The following is a 22,130-nucleotide window of genomic DNA, read 5'->3' as shown; positions in this document are numbered from 1 at the left end:
AAAATGTTGGTGATCACATATAAAGGTGACAAGACTTGGTGTCGCCCAGATTGCTGCTGGTGCTACGCTGCTGCTGCTGTTGCTGAGATAATTCTCCGGACTAAAAAGGCATCCAAGGGAGACCGGTAGTAGATTACATGGAAATAGAGACCAAGAAAGATCTCTTAGATATTAATCTAAACAATTCTTCCCCAGTTGTTGAGTTTGCCCTCTCAAGTTGTTGTAGGAACTATTATCATAGGAACTGGCAGTTCCATCAAGGGAAGATGATCTAAGGTGAATTGGGGCAAAGCCATTTCTTTGCTCATTAATCAAAATCAAGAGAATCTTGTTTCATACATATTGTTCCTTTCTATAAAAAGACTATGACAGTGTGACTGAATTTCCAGGAGGAATTTTCTAGCACCTTTAATGAGGGGGAAAAATGTGTTTGCATGAATGAGTATACAACACCCCTAAGAATGCTTGTGAGAAGATCTATTTACTCTACACTTGAAATAGAACTGAATTGGCAAGAAAAGAGAATTATGTGAATATGCAGGTTTTGCAGTGTTACAATTATAGTCCTAGTGATAGCATATTAAGAAACTAATTACCTTTGTAGGCTGAAGGAGAAAATTTTAAGATACACTTGACCTCATGTCATTACCAAGAAAATGATAGTTTTGTTATGATAAATTATTTTAATTATTCAGTGCATTTAATAAAAAGAAAACAATTGCAAATATTTAAAATAAAAAGTGAGTCTTTTCACTTTTCTTTCTCCTTGCCCTTAGTCCCAATCTCTACATAAACATGGTTCATAGTTTCTGTCAGGTATTTTTAATGCAGCTACAGGATGGATGGATGGATGGGTGGATGGATGATAGATAGATAGATAGATAGATAGATAGATAGATAGATACACATTTATTTATCTAATTTCTGAGTCAGTTATCATCTTGAGGATTCAATGATGAGAAAAAAATAGATATATCACCAACTTTCCTAAATATCATAGTCTAGCAGAGGAAATATAAACTAATCACATACAGGTAAAGGTATAATTATAAATTAAATGCAAAAAAAATAAAAGTGTGTGAGTTTCTCTGAGGAAGTGGCCACTGTGCTGAAATCTAAGGAATGGACAACTGAATTGGATTAGAGGGGAACATTCCAGACAGGGACAAGAGAATGTGCAAAGCCAAGAGTGTGTGCCAAGAGGACCACAGTTTGTTCAAGGCACTGAAGATGCCCAGAGTGGCCAGAGTATAGACTGAGTAAAACTGGGAAGAAGTGCCTACTTAGAATCCAGTTACAAGGCTATTGCAGAAGTGCAAGGGAAAGAATGAAAGCACCTTGGACTTGCATATGGTTGGAAAAAAAATAGAGGCATTTCATGGTCTTTTGGGAAACAAAATCCACATGATTTAGTAATGGATTGGAAGTACAGGGTAAGGAAGAAAGAAACAAATATTCTGTTTGTTTCTCTCTATATATGGACTTATCCTGTACTCTTTGTTTTGAGCTTGCATTTTTTTATCTTAATAATATAGTTAAGAGACCCCCCTTTTATTTTAATTTTTTAATTTTATTGGGATGACATTAGTCAACATGAACATATAGGTTACATGTGTGGATTACTAATTTACAAAATCTGTATATAGGACCATGTGCCCACCACCCAAAGTCAAATCTTCTCCTGTCACCTCATATTAAGACCCCTTTCTTCCCCCACACCTCTCCCTCTGGTAACCACCACACTGCTGTTTGTGTTTGTAAGTTTCAGTTTTATATTCCATATATCAATTAAATCACATAGTTCTTAGCTTTCTCAGTTTGACTTACTTCACTTCACATAATGTTCTCAAGGTCCATCCATGTTGTAAATTACACTGTTTCATCCTTTCTTATGGCCATGTAGCACTCCATTGTGTATGTATACCACATCTTTCTTTATCCAGTCCTCTATCATAGGCACTTTGGCTGTTTCCAACTCTTGGACACTGTGAATAATGCTGCAATGAATGTAAGGGTGCATATATCTTTGTGTATAAATGATTTCGAGTTTTTCAGGTATATACCCAGGAGTGGGATTGTTGGATCGTATGGTAGCTCTATTTTTAATTTTTTGAGGAATTGGCAGACTGCTTTCCCTAGTGGTTGTACCAATCTACATTCCCACCAGCAGTGAATGAGGGTTCCCTTTTTTCCACAACCCCTCCAACACTTGTTGTTGCTTGTCTTGTTGATAATGGCCACTCTAACTGTTGTAACGTGTTATCTCATTGTAGTTTTAATTTGCATTTCCCTGATTGCCAGTGAGATTGAACATCTTTACATATATCTATTGACTGTATGTCTTCTTGGGAGAGGTGTATTTTCAGGTCCTCTGCTCACTTTTTGATTGGATTGTTTATCTGTTTGGTATTGAGTTTTACAAGTTCTTTATATATTTTGGAGATTAAACCTTTGTCAGAGCTACTGTTCGCAAATATCATCTCCTGTCTGTTTGGCTGCCTGTTTGTTTTGTTGTCCACTTCTTTTGCTGTGCAGAAGCTCCTCAGTTTGATATAGTCCCATTCATTTATTTTTGCCCTTACCTACCTTGCCTTTGGGGTCAAGTCCATAAAATGTTCTCTATCACCCAGGTCCATAAGTTTGGTACCTATATTTTTTTCTTTGTGAGTTATAATTTCAGAGATTCCCCTTTTAATTATGTCTTTTTAATAAATTGATTTTATTGCATGATACAAATGTGTCATAATTCCTTTCACAAGTATCTTATTGAGAGGTATATAGAGAATCCTTCTGGTATTTTTTGTTTGATTTTTTTTTTTGGAGGGATGGTATTTCAAACAATAGTACAATTTAAAATAGCATATTGAATCTGTGCATTTGCATTTGCAGATTTGAGCAAATGTGATGTGATAGATTCCCACCAGTGTAATTACTAGGTTAAAAAATAGGTACACTTAATATTTGATAGATATTTTTAAATTGTCCTTAAATAAGTTTAGAGCATTTTGCACCAATACCAATAATTTGTGAGATTACTTGGTTTCCCATTCCATCAATAACTAACAAAGTTTTTAATCTTTGTCACTCTGATAGATACTAAATCTTTTTGTGATTTGCCTTCCTTTAAAAGAAGCTTGAATGTGTGTGCATGTACACATATGTGTGTGTTTATTGGCCATTAGTACTTATTTTTGTGTAACCAGCTTGTTCATAATATTCATTCATCTACTGATTTTCTTTCTTAATTTGTGAAAGATTTTTGTTTATTAAGGATATCAGTCCATTTTCTAGGAAATGAATAAAAATATATAATCATCTCCATAGATGCCAAAAATGCATTAAACAAAATTTACCAACTTTTTTCCCCACTAATTTATTAGTACTACAGAAGTGGCATTTTGGCCCTAATTTTATACTGAGCTCTACTGTCTCATTTTTCTATTCATTCTGCTATCTTTTTTATCTAATTTTGCTTTATTTTCATTAACATTCTTCCTTTTATTGCTTTTTATGATGAAAAGTATTTGTTGTAGATTTTTTTTTGAGGCTTTTTTTTTAGAATGTATTTTTCATCGGTCTCTCTTCCATACCTTTCTCTCCCCGCCCTTTTTTTCCTCCCCTTTCTTTCCTATGTTTTTTCTTCTTTTTGCATAATTGCTATGTCATTTGTTTTTATCTTTCTCATATTTAATGTGGAAAGTGCAGCTAGACCACCCTTTTCCCTCAATATTGTATCCCTGAACCATACTTACCATCCCATCTGCTCTGAGATGTGTTCATGTTCTCTTAGAACTTAAGTTTGAGGGCTGGGAGTTATTGGGTATTGCTCGTAGACAAGGACAGTAATAGTTGATGAATTTAGGCTCTATGCTTTGATCTGTGGTTTTATTTAGCATGTCATAGTGCCATTTATATTTTTATAAAGGGACAATTTCTAGACCTCTCAGTGGGATCCCTAGGGTGCAGATTATGCTATAATTCAGAGAGAGTTTTTGGAGCTTTTGCTTTTGACAAAGACTGTTCTATGCACTTTCTTCCCCAGCTTCAGTTCCCCATTCCCCTTAAGTGAGTTGGTGTCGTGGTGGTGGGTCAAGACTACTACTCTAAAAGCTCATTCTGTAAAAAACCTTTTGCAGACCACATTGCCTACATCCCCTCCAGACAGCTTCCCTCTCCATTATATGGCTTTTGTGATTCCCATCAACTCTCCCAGAACTGCTTTCCTCTCCTAAAATTACTGCGGAGATAGAAAGGAATTACTCTTGCATCTCTATGCTGTTGTATCTCTCTGTCTCTGATCATAATCTTTCAAATATTGTTTTACTAGATTGTATCTCTTCCTTTGTTTGAATATTGTTTAATATTTGAAATTTTTACTCAGCTTACTAATTTGGAAGAAGGGAATTTTTGGCTACATTATCTTCACTATCACTTTTAGCTTTTTTGGTCAAATTTCATTATCTTCATAATTGGAACAAATAATTGCTACCCTATCTGTCTTTTAGGATCAGATTAGATAATGTAGTAGAAAGTCCTTTGTGATAAGCCCAAAGTTAGCAGAGGGAAGGAAATAGTAAAGATTAGAACAGAAATAAATGAAACAGGAAATATTAACAAAACTAGGAAGTGGTTCTTTGAAAGATAAACAAAACTGGCTAGACTAATCAAGAAAAAAAAAGAGGACTCAAATAAATACAATTATGAATGAAAGAGGAGACATTACCATAGATATCACACAAGTACAAATGATCATAAGAGATTACTATGTTTAATTATACATCAACAAATTGGACACCTAGAATAAATAGATAAATTCATAGAAACATACAACCTACAAAGACTGAATTATGAAGAAATAGGATATCTGAACAGACATAAGTCAGTAATCAAAACCTCCCAACAAAGAAAAGTTGAGGACCAGATGGTTTCACTGGTGAGTCCTACCAACATTTACAGAAGAATTAGTGCCAATTTTTTGCATACTCTTCCAAAAATTGGAGAGAGGAAACACTTCCAAACTCATTTTATGAGGCCTGCATTACCAAAGCCAGAAAAGGACAATATAAGAAAAGTGTTCCCCAATAACCCTGATGTATATAGCTGCAAAAGTCTCAACAAAATAGTAAGAAACCAAGTATAATGATACATTAAAAGGAGCATACACCCAGATAACTGGGATTTATCCCTGTAATGCAAGGATGGTCCAGTGTAGGCAAATAAAAGAATATCCTCTTTCACATATATCTGTGTGTCTAGGACAATCAGGTTTAAACTTGTACCAGAATAATTACTAATAGTGGCTCCTTTCCCTCTAATGTTTTTTTTTTTTAAGACTGAACTCTTCACACTTTCTTTTTTTAATTTTTATTGAATTTATTGGGGTGACATCGGTTGATAAAACTATATAGGTTTCAAATGTACAATTCTCTAATATAGCACATGTATATTGTATTGCGTGTTCACCATCTAAAATCAAGTCTCCTTCCATCACCATGTATCCTCCCTTTTTCCTTTTACCTCCCCCACTCCCTTTCCCTCTTGTAATTACCATACTGTTGTCTGTGTCTATGAGGGTTTTTTTTAATCCCTTTAACTTTTTTACCCAGCTACCCAACCCCCCTCCTCTCTGACAGATTTCCATCTGTTTTTTGTATCTATGCTTCTTATAATGAAACTAGAGGCCCAGTGCATGAAATTTGTGCACAGGTAGGGTCTCTAGCGGCTGCCGGCTGGGGGCGCCTCCCTTCTCCTGGTCACCTGCTGCTGCTGCTGGCCCTGCCCCCTGGTCAAGCTCCTGGCCAAACTCCTGGTCAAACTTTCAGTTGAGGGGAAAATTTGCATATTAGGATGTTATTATATAGGATAAATGATGGTGATTGTTATAAGGACCTTGGCCAAGGTTGAAACAATAGACCAGTAAATGAAAAGGCCAATGCCAAGACAAATAGATAGAATTTGATGCATTAGGGTAGGAGGGAGGAGTGAAGATAGGAGAGCAAAAGGTGGGTCCAAGTTTTCTGCAAGAAAAACTGGGATAATGGTAGTGACAGTGATTTTTCAAAAACAGGTATAGTGGGAACTTGAAATAACATGGTTTAAGGATAACAAGAATGAATTTGTTGTGAACTGTTGAGTTGCAGGAATCAATGAGGATCCAAGTTGATTTATCACTCATAGAGTTGTATGATGCAGCTTAGGAGTTCTATATCACATTCATAAAAGATGTATTGACTGTGCTCAGCATTGTGGAGCAGAGTAAAGATGTCAGGTGTCCTTGCTGCATCACCTTTCTGAATCATGAGACTTGTCACACAATCTTCAGGCTGAATAGGAATTACTTTGTAGTACTTTCCACTCCTGGAGGGGGAAAGTAGCTCAGACAAAACAAATAATAATCAAACGCTCAAATACATTCTATCATAGCTCAAAAACCTTTCCACTATAAGGATTCTGAGTTGGCTGTTTCTCTTGGCTTTAAACATAGGTTCCTTTTCATGTCAGAAAACATTCTCAAGATTTTTGTACCCTTGGCTCACCCTTCTTGGAGCTCAACACCTGACAAATAGCAGTTGACCTTTCTTATCTCTCAGCGTGTGGCTTTCTGTGACTTAACTGGGAAACTTTGCTTGCTATGTTCTAAGTGAGAAATATAAATCACAAAATACTATGTATAGTTATAACTTTTAGTGTACAATTATAAGAGTGTGCGTTCATGAATGTAGAAATGAACACAAATGCATATATAAAGGTACATGTACACACACACATCTAAGGCAGTGTAGAGGTTAAGTGCACAGGCCTCAGAGTCAGGCAGGCTGTGCATCTTTTACCTATGAAGCTGGAATAATACCTGGCTCATAGAGTTTTTATAAAGGTTAAGTGAGATGATGCTTATAAAATGCTGTCAAATGATTCTGGCATTAAAACAAGAAAAAAATATATACCTAATTTTAAAAACAGTTGTGTTTGGAATTGCAGGATTTTAGAAAATTTTGTTATCTTCTTTATGCTTATCTATTTTTTCCCAGATTTTCTCTATCTTTTATAAAAAGACAAATTAAAATAAAGTTTTATTAATAAAATGAATGCCCTAAGATAATATATAGCAGTGTGGGGGAGGGGGAACCATACATGTTGGTAAGTTTTTTAGTTCAAAATTCTCCGTTCATGTATTGTCTAGCTGTGGCACCTGCCTCATGTCTCCTCTCAACTTTTTTCTTTTTAAAGAGGAAAGGCTCAGTGGCCCATTTTACTAGGACTGTTGTCACTCATCCCTGAAGAACTGAGAGTCCATCAGGCTAGGAAATAGTCAGTATTTTTATAGATTGCATTGTTTTGACATTATTTACATTTTCATCTTCTTACTTCTTCTAAGCACTCTAAGAATTAACCTTTCTCTGGTCACAAGTCTAACAAATGAGCAGCACTGTCTCTTTTTCAATGTAATTGGAATTTCCCACTAACATATATTTTCATTTGAACAAATCAGAAGCTACCTGTAGATTGAAAGGAAATTCTTATTCACTGTGGGACTTACAAGTAATACTAACAAATGAATTTAGATGGAAACCAAAAGGAGTTTTTACTACATTCATCCAAATATGTGCACAATCTTTGCCCAATTCAGTCTGTGCCTCATTCACACTGAGTTTCTCTTGAGCCTGTATTACTAGATGATAGAATTGGTTTAATTCAACCTTGTAAACAAAGAAGAAAAATTGGTCTAAGAATCAGCCAGTTGGGGCATTGAGCAACCATATGAGTTTTTTCTTCAGCTTGGTCACTAGATTCCTGTATCTCTCATCTTATACACTTCCTTTGTTGGCTTGAAAAAGTCACTTTTATAAATTAGCATTAACTTGTTATCTAGTTGACTTTTGAAGTTGCTTATTTCATAGGTTCATGAAATTTTGTAGCTAGAATGAGCCCTAGAAGGTCTCTCTTCTCAGTTTACATGGGGTGTGGGGATTTAAGGAGGATCAAGGTAAGAGATTTGCCCAAGATAATACAGCTCTTTAATAAGGGAGCCAGGACTATCCATTTTCAGTTATCAAATGTTAATTCTCTCATTGGGAAGTAACATTCTGAGTCACAGTCTACACAGTCCAGCATACATGCCTCTAAGGCCCTGTCAGAACTGTGATTGCTTCATAATCTCGAACTTGAACATTTCTGAATCCCACTCTGCCAGGTTTGCAAAGTCCTCTTGACATGACTAAATCCATCATGGCTGCATCTCTGCTTCCTCATCCTTTTGCTCAGGCTCACTTCATGTCGCAGGCGTGATGCCATCAGCACCCCCACTTTCAAATCACACTACTTTGAATGACCATATTTTTAGGGAACATGTGCCAAAGAAGACTCTCATTGGTTCAACTTGGGTCATGCATCCATCCCTGTGACCAAGAAGTAGGACATTCTGTGCCACATAGTCATTTGGCTACTAATGATTAAACCAAGTGGAATCTGTTCCCTATAGGAGAGAAAGGTTCTCTTGCTATCCATTTGTGTTCCTAGAAGTGGGAGAAAGACATACTGGGCAGGTAGAAAAAACTACCCACTTCAGAGATCAGCCAGACTACAAGTGTAGTAATTTTTATTTGATGGTGGACATTGTGGATATGACAATGCTAAAACGTTGGATGTCTTTGTCTTCAGGAAGGTTAGTTTTGATCTGGCAGACACTTAATTTTCCTGGCAGATGAACTCTAGGCAAGGCTTGGCTTTAGACTTTGCTAGGACAAATCTAGAATGGTCCCTACTCTAGGACTACGGTAGTCCCTGTAAGACATTGCTTTTGGGGGTCTCAACTGAATCTCGGGAGTGTTCATCAAGGTCTCTTTTCTCTGGCTGGTTGGAATTCCAACATCTCCAGACAGTGTGCAACCTTCTGCTCATGGAATACTCTTTTGTCTGGGCTTTGTGTATACTGTGTTTACTATTCAGCTAGACTCAGGGGAACCCCTATGCATATTTCTGGCATATTTCTGGAGTTCTTTCTTTCTACAGGTTCTTTTTCAGTACCCTGCTGCACAAATGGCTGCCATATCTCTCCCCAGATCTAAGCTTCCTCCACCCAGCTGCTCTCTGTTTGGACTCCACTCCCCTGAGCTGCAGTTGGAAAAGTGTCCCAAGGCAGAAAGCCAACGTAAATGTGGAGCTTATCTCCTCTGTTTCCCTCCTTCCAAGGATCACAGTCATGTATTGTCTGTTGTCTGGTGCCTGGAACTGTTACTTCAAACTTTCGTCCAGATATTATAGTTGCCTATGTCCATGTATCCATTAGAGCCAGTTGTAAAACCGATTTTGTAAAACTGCAACAAAAGCACAAAGAGATTTAATCCTTCCCCAAGCTTGGCTCTATTTGCAAGGCTACTTCATGTTCACAGGAAATTTCCTAAAAGTAGTGAGGACAAGTTCAGGCCTCTTTACTAGTAAAATGAGTTATGGGAGCTAGTCATTTAATCTGAGGTGAATCCTTTGTGAAAACTAATAATCCTTTCCTAATTTATCTATATCTCTATAAAAGCCAGTATTTATTTATCTCCTGATGTTCTTTTTTTTCTAATTTATCTTTAGTGTTGAAAATATTATAGATGTCCCATTTGTTCCCCCATTGACTCCCTCCACCCCAAACCCTCCCACCTCACCACACCATTATCTGTGTTTATGGATTATGCATATATGCATATAAATTCTTCAGTTAATCTCTTCCCACCCCCTCCTTCTTTTCTTTTATATGAGGATATGGTCATGCCGAATCAGTTCTAGAGTAAGGGAAAGAGAACTAGACTTGAATGAGAAGATCTGTGTTCAAATTCCAGCAGTGCTCAAATCCCTGGTCTTGAGATTGTGTATAAAGTGGAGTAAAAATACCAATTTTCTAGGATTGTAATGATAATGTTGAGAATATTCTTCAGACTCTTGTTATTTGCTATCAGTAGTAGTACAGGGGACTAGGCAAATTTAGAATTAGGTGACATTTAAGCATGTTCTTTGAAGTAGCTTTCTTCTTTTTTGTATAGCTAAATATAATCTTAATAAAATCTTTGAACACAGAGTGTTTCTATATGACAAGCAACCACATCTAAAGTTATTATTGAAAAGAAACACAGTGTGTGCCCCTTCAGAATATGTCTGTTAGCACTTGGCTTTGCCCTGCAGAAGTTTGCATTACTTTTCTTTCTTGTCTGTTAATCCCTGAGTCATAAAATCTGAGGCTTTATAAAAGAAAAGTAAAGGGGGGGGGCGAATATGTGCAAAGAAATCTGTGTGTTTGAGTTTTGTATCTCAACTGTTTAACAGTTTCATAATACAGGTTTATAACTTGTTGAGAACAATCGACTGACTATTTTAAGCACATTAGCTTTGCTAAAGATTAACTTTTTACATGCCTGGCAAGTGTGGTGAAATTTAAGCTTTGAGGGTCAGAGAGAGAAATATTTTCCATCACTGCCTGTGTTCTGAACTTTCAGTAAGACACTAACACCTATCTTCAGTGTGTTGCATTCATTTGTAACCAATGTGATTCAAGCATTTTATCTGAGTGCACATACAGGGTGGGGCAAAAGTAGGTTTACAGCTGTATATGAAACAGTTTATTCTTATATTATTATTTATTATTGTATTATTTTTCCATATGAGCAACTATAAACCTACTTTTGTACTCTTAGAAGAAAGTGAAATAGGAGGTCTTGATAAATGAAAACTTAATTTTAGTTTCATTATACTTTTCATTTCTGCTTATGTTCACTCATATCCTCATTAAAATCTAGAGAAATATAAAATATTTATGAATCTTCATCCTAATATATATAGCATTCTGATCTGGATTCCACACATGCTTTAATTCACAGTTATTTTACATAATTTGAAATATTTTTAATTTTTAATTGCTTTTAAACAATAGTATCAGTCTTAAAGGCTTTTTATTCACGCAAGAATTTATACTACATTGGTTTTAAGAAGGACGTTGTAAATTTAGCTTAGAGCATACAGAATATAGTCAATAATATGGTAATTAATTATGTGTGGTGCCAGGTGGGTACTAGACATAGAAGAGGCATCACTTTGTAAATTATATAAAGGTCTAACCACTACGCTGTACACCTGTAACTAATAAAGATAATATTGAATATAAACTGTAATTGAACAATTAAATATATATATATATGCACATATAAACAAACATATTTAAATGGTTTACACATTCATATACTTAAATACTTTGAAGCATAACAGGAACAAACAATATATATGTAATCCCTTCCTATGTACTGATTTATTGTAGCTTCAGGATGAATATTTGCTTTTTAAATTATGTGCTTCAGTTCAGGTCTGTCTTTATCTATTTGCTTATAATGTTGTCTCCGAAAATATTTAGCATTTAATAATTGTTCTGGGTAGACCCTAAGTTAATACAGTGCGGAGCAAATTAAATCTATACTGTTTGATTGGGCGTATCCCCTGTGTCTCTTTTTTCTACTTGAAATAGTTAAATTACTTTGGCTCATTAAGATGTTTTTCTTTGGTTTTCCATCCGAAATGCATGATAAGGTGACTGCGTGTTTGTAGTCTGAAAGCCTGGTGTTTGTTTATTAGTATTTCCAGCTGCCTTGTCTGTGTTCATAGAGGGCTTATCAGAGGTCTGGGTGGCCTGTGCTAGAGTCACCCCAGCAAGTGTGAGAAGAGCAGATACCTTTGTGTGCTCATTCAGGCGGCCAGGAGTCATGGCCAGCCTCCAAGGTGTCAGCTGAGGGCTTGGAGTGCTGGGCGGTTTGGGAGGTCAGAAGTTAGAAAAATCACCAGGGAGGTTGCCATTCAGGGTATCCACTTGCTTTCAGAACGAGTCAGACAGGGCAGAAGATTCTGTGTGGTCTTCAGCTTACATACACCTTCATTCTTTTCAGTGTGTTTGCACACATATTATCTCTCCAGGTCCTGGGAAAAGAGCAGCCAGAGGTCTCCCTTAGTTTTACGAGAGCCAATATCTCACCCCAAGGAGACTTGTTTGAAAATTAACAGTCTAGACTTTGATCTTTGTTGGGGTTTTCCAACAAGTCAGAGAATCCTTTCTTTAAAGAAATATTAATCTGACACCCAATATATAAAACAGGTGACTGCTTTAATTCACATTTGGACAGGAGGGTCCAAAGTCTTTCCATCGTAGGCTTTATCTCCTTCTTTGTCCCTGATGAGACCTCTAGGCCCCTGGAGGCTCCATGGAGCATAGTCTGAAAAACACAGCAAAAACAGACCTAGGATGTCTGTTGGCCCTCAACATTACCACTTCTAAAATCCTATCTCGCTTTCACTGGGTGTTTTGCACTTCCTGTTACATTTTTTCAGAAATGTTTGTTTTTCACAGAGATACATGAAGCATTCAGGTACAGTAATGAAGCCCCCTGGTCATGATTCATTCAAGCTATGTGACTTTAAGATTGTCACTAGATTAGTGACCTTGGCCTCCCCTATCTGTAAAATGAGGATGATCAGACAGGCGTGGAAACGGCCAAAATCTTTGGCTAAAAGATATTGTCCAAGTGAGATTGGACTGAGAGGAGCTGTTGATCTCAGGTTCATTCCAGTAGACATAGTGATCCCTGGGTCACTTCAGGAACAGCCCCTCTGTTCATTCTGTGGTAGCCGGGGTCAGGTCATCAACACAGGAGCACATCAGTGGATGCAGAAGAAATACCTGTGGCTGAATTTCCCCTCCGGGAACTCTGCATCCCATGCGCTTACAGTCTTGAGGCTTCCAGTACATTTGGCTAAATAGTTCTTTTAATTTAACACCATAAATACTTAATCTCATGGCATATGAAGAACGTTGGATTAGGAGTTATAGGGTCCTGTGTTGTACTGGAACTAGCTAGTTTGTCCTGACTCAAGAGAGCCAGCTCTGCACAGGCCTTCCCACATCTGCATGAAGTAGCATCATGTTGGTGGTTTGAAGTGACTGTGGGGGATTATTTACACCTGAAAACCAGCAAATGCTGCAAATTGTGGCTTCTTTATTGAGAGCTGTTTTACCAGCACACCATGGAGTAGAAGTGTTTGAATTACAGATCCAATACTCCTACGAAATATTTTAAGCCTCCATTTTCTCACCTATTAAATATGGAAGGCAATGTTTGCTCTGTCTCCCAGATGTGTTGTGGGAGTCCAAAAGTATGTGAAAGAACTTCAAAAACAACACTGTCGTTTCCCGTCTTCATCGGGCAGACAGAGAAAGGACATGATGAGCATGAGCTATCTTTCCTTCAATAAACAGATAGAATGAGTGTCACTCATGCAAGATTTTATGAACACAACATTATATCTGATTTAAAGAATTATAAATACAAAATGCCTTGAAATGTACTTAAAGCTGTTCTTCAACATGGAACCAAAGGACAACTGCCTTCAGCACTTCCAAGGCTTAGGACCACTGAGTACCGAAGGATTTCTGTTGGGCATCAGCTTCCAAAGTGCCCTGATTCCAGCCTGCACGTGCTTCTGCCTATATTGCTGTGACACAAGTGAGGAGCCGGGAATAGCGTTCTCCTTAAGGAAGACGCAAGAAGCTAGACAGTTTCTGACTTTGTGGACAACAGTCATCCATCGGCCCTAGGATCTGGGAGAAACGGTGGGCGTGGATAATTCTAGCACTGGCAGTTTCTACAGGGGCTTTCACAGTAAATCTAAAAGGAAATCCACAAACAACGCAGTTTACAGACAAATGATAGTTATTCAGATAATGGCATAAAATCTCTACCAAGTGTACTTCAAAGAATATGATCTTTCAATTGAAGACATGGTAGAAAACATGTTTTAAGCATTATCTATGCTTAGTAGTTGTACATTAGTTATAATCTTTCTCCTTTTTGTGCCCCAAGACTATGAATGGTGTTGCCTTGGGATCTCTAGGGTTCTTGGGTAAACATATTTTCATGAGTGGTGGGAAGAGACAAACCTTTACCTTTTATTTTGCACTGTAATCTTTTTAAAAAATATATATTTTATTGATTTTTTACAGAGAAGAAGGGAGAGGGATAGAGAGTTAGAAACATCGATGAGAGAGATCGATCAGCTGCCTCCTGCACGCCCCCCACTGGGGATGTGCCTGCAACCAGGGTACATGCCCTTGACCGGAATCGAACCCGGGACCCTTGAGTCCGCAGGCTGATGCTCTATTCACTGAGCCAAACCGGTTCGGCGAGCACTGTAATCTTTTTTTTTTTTTTTTTAGGGCATCTTTTATTTATTTATTTATTTTTATTGCTTAAAGTATTACAAAGGGTATTACATATGTGTCCATTTTCCCCCCCGCCCTAGACAGTCCCCTAGCCCCCCCTGTCCCCCGGTGTCTTATGTCCATTGGTACAAGTCCTTTGGTTGATCTCTTACCCCCCTGCCTCCTGCACCCCCACCCTCCCCGGCCTTCCTGCTGCAGTTTGACAATCTGTTTGAGGCAGCTCTGCCTCTGAATCTATTATTGTTCAAAAGTTTATAATGGTCTTTATTGTCCATGAATGAGTGAGATCATGTGGTATTTTTCCTTCATTGACTGGCTTATTTCACTTAGCATAATGCTCTCCAGTTCCATCCATGCCGTTGCAAATGGTAAGAGTTCCTTCCTTTTTACAGCAGCATAGTATTCCATCGTGTAGATGTACCACAGTTTTCTAATCCATTCATCTACTGATGGGCACTTAGGCTGTTTCCAGATCTTAGCTATGGTGAATTGTGCTGCTATGAACATAGGGGTGCATATATCCTTTCTGATTGGTGTTTCTGGTTTCCTGGGATATATTCCTAGAAGTGGGATCACAGGGTCAAATGGGAGTTCCATTTTCAGTTTTTTGAGGAAACTCCATACTGTCTTCCATAGTGGCTGCACCAGTCTGCATTCCCACCAGCAGGAGCACTGTAATCTTAAGCTAAATTTATCCCTTTGGAATTGTATCTGTCTTTCATGGAATTTTTAAGCTGTTGTTCAGAAATATACTGTAAAGGTTAAGAGAATAGAGTTAAAAATTAGAACTGTCCAGGTCTTCCAGCTTTATCCCCCACTGTTTCCTTGACCTTCTACAAGTTTTGGGTTTTTTTAATTCTCCCTTAGCCTCTGTTTCTTCCTCCATCAAATGGGGAAGTCATCTAATAATAGTCTTTCTTTCCTGGGGCTCTTTTGAAAATTACATGCAAACAGAGCTCAGTTAATGTAAAGTCATTAGCCTCTTTAAAGAATGAGTCCACAATGGTAACATGACCTAAATTCAAGTGATGACTTCATTGAGGATCTTGAACAGCAATGCCACGTAATGAAGCTGAAGCCAGAGTAGCCGAAGCTGAAAAGCCATTTCCCAACTTGGGGAGTCCTTGGAGACAGTCTGAATCTGTCAGAAGCACAACTGGCATTGAGGCGCTATGGTGCTGTGGTGCCTTAAGTGTGGCATTATGCCTGGGGAGATTCCCTAGCACTCCCTGTCATTGTTCATTTTGGTTCAAGGGGAGTTTTTCCCAGACCAGTGTGGGGGGAGGGGGGCTGGAGAATATTATGGAAGAGTAGAGCATTGTTCCTCCCAGGTAGTCACTCTGTGGATCATTAGCTATGCTACTGGTGCATTTCATGTTGGAGAATCTTCTCCTTCTGTTCCTTTGTACACACTCACATGCAGGCATCACACACACACTGCCCTGATCATCTGACACGGTGCCACGATAAAGCCGGAGGCCGTGGAGCTCAAGTAGGAGCCCAGGGCATTGAGATGTAACGGAGCATGCCAGAACCAAGAGTCATTTATACTCTTTCCAAAATAAAGATTCCAGGGCAGAGGCATGCCAGGGGTGAGGTGGTAGGAATGGTCTCTCGCAGGCACTGCACACAATGAGGGGGTACGTTGTAGAGAATTTAAAAACAATCATAAAACCTACAAAAAAGTGAATTGGCTCTTTATTATCCTCCTGCCCTGTTCTAAATGACCTCAGGAATAAAACACTCCCTCTGGGAAATATATTCTGTTGCCCTAAGTTCTAAACAGTTGCTGCAATGACTGTTGAGTTTTAATAACATATTCCAACTTCAGCTTAGCACATTTTATTTCTTATTATTTTTCTACGAAACATAAATTCACAAGTTAACTTAGAGAAGTCCCAGTTGTCCAATCGGCCCCAGCACGTAGGATCCAGCTGCACGAAGCAGTTTCCATGTTAGTTTGCACAGTTAGTTCCTAAAGGTTTGACTGATGTTCCATGTTTTAAATAGTTTGTGTCTCCAACAGTCGGAGCACAACATAGGTAGCACTTAAATAGATTCCCAAAAAAATACAATGATAGCTAGTGATTGCACCGTTGGAGAAATAGCACTTGAGTTTCTTCAGTTCTATCCTGCTGTGGGACCTGGAATTTTTATTTGTGTTTTCCATTTAAAACAGTGAAAGAAAGTGTGCACTGGGAGGTGAACTATTTTTGTTTGGTAAATGCAAATTGTAAATGAATGCAGAACATGTTTATTTCATTTTAAAATTGTTGTTGCAAATGTTGTTTAGAGGAGGGGAGTATTAAAAAATGACCCAGGCTGGGGGTAAAACGCTGCTCCCTCATTGGGCTCAGACAAACAATAGACTTCTAGCTTTCAAAGACTTTTCAGTGGAAATTGATTTTACCATTGTCTTCTCATCCTTCCTTTCTGCATTTGGAACCCATGTGCAATAAAAGGCACTTGGAACTCACTAGAGACCTGAATTCAAACCTCAGCCCTCCCACTCACCAGCTAGCAGGCCTGGGATGCGTTGCTTATTCTCCATTTCCTCTTTTGCAACTTGAGAATAAAACCCCATGGCAGAGTCTGGATAAGCTGAATCAGATGTAGCATGCAAAGTGTCTGCTGTAGTGCCTCACATGGTAGATAGGGTGTTCGTTTCCTCCGCCCTCTCCACCTTCTCCTTCTCCTTCCTGCATTGGCCTGTGTCTGTGTCTGCCAGTGCTCTTGTCTTTATAGGATTGGGATCAGTGGGAAGTACCCTGTACATCATATTTACAATGCCTGATGTACTCAGCAACTAACACATCATCACTGTGCATCATCTGAACTGTCCCCTCTGAACCTTCCAAACTCCACTTTAAAATGCAAGGTTTGACAAAGAACTTGCATAACCCATGGACACAGATAATAGGGTGGTGAAGACCTGGGATGGGGGGGGGGGCTGGATGGGGTCAAAGGGGGAATAAGAGGATATATGTAATACTTTCAACAATAAAGACTTTTTTAAATTACGAATTACAAAGCTATTTTAATAAAATAAGAACTTTCAAATAAAAATAATAAAATGCAAGGGTTGAAGGAGGGAACTTCTGAACTACAATCCAGGTCTAAAATGTTGTGGAAATCCTGCCTGGATGAGTGCGGATCCCATATAAAAACAAGGAGAAAATGTAAGGCACATGAAGTATAGGGTGTGTTATTAGACAAGATGCCATAAAGTAATTGTACCATATAATATTTAAGCTCTTAAAGTTCAAACTCTTAAAAATAAAATTAATATTTTAAAAAAATCTAATTGATTTTTCTAGATGATACTTACCATCCATTGTGATAATTGATCACAATGGCCACTTTTTTTGGTGGTTCCCAAAGTAGATTTGGTTTAAATTAAGGACTATTAATGGATTTGCTCTTTACAAAGTATCTTACCTACAGCCCAAGGAGTAAACTGCCCAGGGACCTTATAAATCCGGCATGGCTTTCACGTTATTAACATTGTTTAAGCAGCTCTAGTCCACTGAAAAGCCTTTGTTTTTATTAAGTCCGGTGACACAAAGTTGGCTGGAAATTCTGTGGCATTCATCATTTGCACTCTGCTGTGTGTAGCTTCCAAACATGGGCAGAGAGAGTGCCCATTCTGCCCTCTGCCTGCTCCCACACACTCCTCAACACATCCAAGCTCACAGGGAATGAACTTGATGCAGTGGCTCTCTGAGGCCTGGTGCTCTCTTTCAAGGAACTCTTGGGGAAGAAGGCAGGAAGTAATGCTCCCGCATAAAAACTGGCCAGCTAATAATGTGGCAGGGAGATGATTTTTTTTTATAAATACAGGACTTAGAAATATGTTTTTAAATGAAGAAGTTTACCTTTAATGTGCTAGAAATGGAGAATCCTTCACTTCTGGCATTTTCTATACATATGTGGAAATAAGATATTAGAGTGAATAAAATTAGGAAAATAGGCATTTTGGTATGGAAAATCTGCATGTTTATACATAGACATATACGTTGTTTCACTACAAAGAGATGTAACTTGTTTATTTGTTATTTCTCTGAAGCAACTCCAATAATTTTTTTAAACATTTAATATTTCTCCATAGAGAGAGTTTTTCAAGGCCTACTTCTTTTTTTTTTTTTTACTTAATTATCTTTTTAAAATTTATCTTTATTGTTGAAAGTGTTACAAATGTCCCCTTTGTTTTTTCATTGGGTTTTTTTCCCCCATTGACCCCCTCCTCCCCGCACCTGCCCTCCCAAGCCTTCGCCACACTATTGTCTATGTCCATGGGCTGTGCCTACATGCATGTACTTCTTAATTGTTTGTTTTCTTTCTAACTTGTCCTGTGAATACTCTCAATAGCCCTTTCCCTGGGAAGCAGTGTAAGTCACATCCAATTATTATGTCTTGTTTTCAGGCAGGTGTCAAAGCAGAATTTTGAACTTGCTTACTAGATAGGTTATGTGGAACAAGTAATTTCACCTTTTTCCAGCCTCAGTTTTCTCATCTGTAAAATGGGGATACCAACATCTACATCATGTGATCATTGTAAGGATTAGAAATAATTTGTGGGAAGTTCTATCTTAAAGGCTCTTATTGAATACTAGAGGCCTGGTGCATCAATTCATGCACAGGTGGGGTCCCTCTGCCTGGCCTGTGGGATCAGGCTAAAACTGGCTCTCCGACATCCCCTGAGGGGTCCCAGATTTAGAGGGTGGTTCTCGAGTGAAGCACTCCAAAATTGGGCTCCCTCCTCTCTGGTTCCAGGTGCGTCACCCGAGAACCACAGCTGCCAAGTCACCACAGCTTGGCAGCTCCTGCACTGAGTGTCTGCCCCCTGGTAGTCAGTACACGTCATAGCTACCAGTCAGATGGTCGAATGGTCAGCCAATCACTTAGACTTTTATATATATAGATTAGCTGTTATTATTAAAATATGAAGTGCCTGACACTTAGAAAAGGTGATTCCCTCCCATCCTGAAGCACTACATTATCTTACTTGATTGGCACGATCAAGTTATCACTCCAATAATACCTCAGATGTTTGTGGTACATCAGGATGCCGATGGGAACACTTCACTAAAACTGGTCTCTGATATATGTCTCTTCACATTTTATTCATGCCCCTCTGTTACCATTTCCAAAATTTCCCTCTATCTCCCTGTGTTATTTTTTCCTACCATCACATGCTTTTCAAATATTGGTTTGTTGAGTAGCCCTGCATAAATAATCATTGTATTAAGAGTATAGGTCTTTACAACTGAACCCAGCACCTATTTTGTTTCAATGAGGCTTAAGTGGAATTTTTATGTTTGCAGTTCAAGCAGTTATTCTGGAAACGTGGATTGAACCTTATGTTACTTCCCTGGCTTCTTCTAGTTTTAATAACAAAATAGGCAATTAGGGACTTATTTAAGGAATGGAAAATAATCTCAAATTGTTTAAGGGTATTTATGTATATTAGAAGGCAGAATAATGCCACATTTTCCTAATTTCTTTATTATGAGCATAGGAATTCAGACTTGTCTACCAACAAAATGCACATAATTTTTCTGGAAATTCTAAAATTTATTACTTGAAATTAGTGAGCTTAATATGTGAAGACACCAATTTATTTCTTGTGCTTAAATTGTATTAAAGACTTAAAAGACATCTCATCCAGCAAGCTCATCCATCACTTATTGCCAAAACATGTTTTCTACTTCTATATCTTTTTTCAGACAATTTTCAGAAGATGTTTGAAACCTTTTCTTTTCCCCCCCTTTTTTTTTTTAAATATGGAAGGCTTCACGAATTTGCGTGTCATCCTTGCACAGGGGCCATGCTAATCTTCTCTGTATCGTTCCAATTTTAGTATATGTGCTGCCGAAGCGAGCCCTTGAAACGTTTTCTTTCTTTTTCCTCTTTCTTCATATACATACATATATATATATTTGCCCCCAGAGAAAAATTTTTAATCTTTTCTTCCTTGAACTTCACTTTGGTTTGGCTAAACACCCTACACATGAATGTCTTATGTACTAAGCACTTTGACCCACTGAAAACTCAGACTCAAATAGATTGCTTAATATTCACCAAGTACCCCCACGGCTTCAGGCACATTCAACCACCTCAGGTATTCTGTGTGTGGCATGAGTTGAATTCTATTCAGCTTATTCTTGAATGAGGGAATGTTGGCGTGGTCTTAAAAACTGAGTTAATGCATTCTGAGCAGAAGCCTTTAAGAGTTCTGAGGATGTTAGCCTTCCATGTGGTAACGTCCTGCAATGTCTTTGGACTCTTAAATTCCTGCTGCTGGCTCTCACTGGATGAAATTCTTTTTATGCAGGTTTTAATATATTTTTATTGATTTTTTAGCGTGAGAAACATTGATGTGAGAGAGAAACGTCAATTGCTTGCCTCCTACATGCACCTCACCAGGGATCGAACCCACAAGCCGGGTATGTGCCCTGATTGGGAATCAAACCGGTGACCTTCCGGTGCACGGAATGATGCTCAACCAACTGAGCCACACTAGCCAGGGCATCACTGGATGAAATTCTTAAGCAATTTAAGGTCCAAAGTCGCCCTTGACTTACCCCAAGGAAATATGACTTGCTAAACCTTGATTTATTTCCCATCACTGTAATACTTAAGAAAGTCCATCTCCTCAATAAATAATCATTCAAAAGTAGTATCAACTACTCTAAAAATTAAATACCCTAACCATAAGAAACAAAAAATAGTTGGGTGTTTTTCCTTCATTTTCTCACTCGCTTCCCTAGTCCCAACTGAAAGCTGGATGGTTATGCAATGATTATGGTGTGTGTTTTCCAAGACAGCGGTAGTGGTGGTATTTATAATAATCTGACTTTGAGGAGTCATGGACCCCCAAGTGTGTGACCTTAAATCTATTAGGCTTCCTATATCCCTTCACAGGTACAAACACCACACACACACACACACACACACACACACACACACACACACACACACACGCAGCCTACAGATGTGGTTTAATTTACTTGAACACAGTTTTTTAAAAAATCCAAATTTGTTGACAACACATTATGAAAATCTGGGTTTTAAGTTTCTTCTGCAAAAATCAGAACATTTGGCACTCCTCCACCCCAATTTCTCCATAGCAACCATCAGCTGGAGCTGTAGGAGCCAACCCAGTGATGTTCAACCTTGATAGCACAGTAAGATCACATGAGGCGCTTTGTCAAAAAATACCGATGCCTGAGCACCCTCCCCCCCTCCCCACGCAGACCGATTAAACCATCATTTTCAACAGCAGCAGTCGCAGCAAATGTTTACTGAGTGCTTGGAAAGCACCCTGGAAAGAAAGCTAATATATAGAATACATCCATGTTGGGGACACAGAACATGTCTGCAAATGATGATAAACAACCCTATGAGATACAAGATCAGCTTAGCACCAAGCGTGCTATATAAAGCAGCGGTTCTAGCTTTGCTGCCTATTTGAACTACCTGGAGGGCTTTGAAAAATCCTGATGCCCAGGTTTGCACCCCAGACCAATTACATTGAAATCGAGAAGGGCAAAAGGAACTCAAGCATCAGTATTCTTTTTTAAGCCGGGATGCCCATGCACCGGAACATTGCAAAGCAAAACCCGGGAGACAGACCGGTGCTTCTCAAACTTGGAGATGAATGTACATCACCTGGGGGTCTTGTTAAAATTCTGCTATTGATGCAACAGGTCTGGGTTGGGGCCTGAGGTTCTGCATTTCTAACAGCTTCCCAGGTGATGCTGATACTGTTGGAAAGGGGGCTACATTTTGTGTTGCAAGGATGTGGGAAATAAGCTGTGCTGCTTTTTAAATCTGCGACGCTTGGACAATTCTCTTTATCACTCTGATCAGCAGGGTTTTTTGGCTATAAAGT

At 38.5% G+C, this 22,130-nt stretch overlaps 1 protein-coding gene and 1 non-coding gene across 6 annotated transcripts in view; one reads left to right on the top strand and one right to left on the bottom strand.

The window, feature by feature from the left end:
• The window catches only part of THRB (thyroid hormone receptor beta), a 283,184-nt gene that overhangs the window by 90,667 nt on the left and 170,387 nt on the right, over positions 1-22,130 (top strand). The window lies entirely within an intron of this gene.
• Positions 20,014-20,120, bottom strand: LOC132215976 (U6 spliceosomal RNA). Its single transcript, XR_009448665.1, has one exon. It is a non-coding gene; the product is annotated as a U6 spliceosomal RNA (small nuclear RNA).

This window comes from Myotis daubentonii, chromosome 14 (assembly GCF_963259705.1).
Source record: "Myotis daubentonii chromosome 14, mMyoDau2.1, whole genome shotgun sequence".
Lineage (NCBI taxonomy): Eukaryota > Metazoa > Chordata > Mammalia > Chiroptera > Vespertilionidae > Myotis > Myotis daubentonii.
Note: the sequence above shows the minus strand (reverse complement) of the source record. Positions and strands in the feature narration are given on the sequence as shown.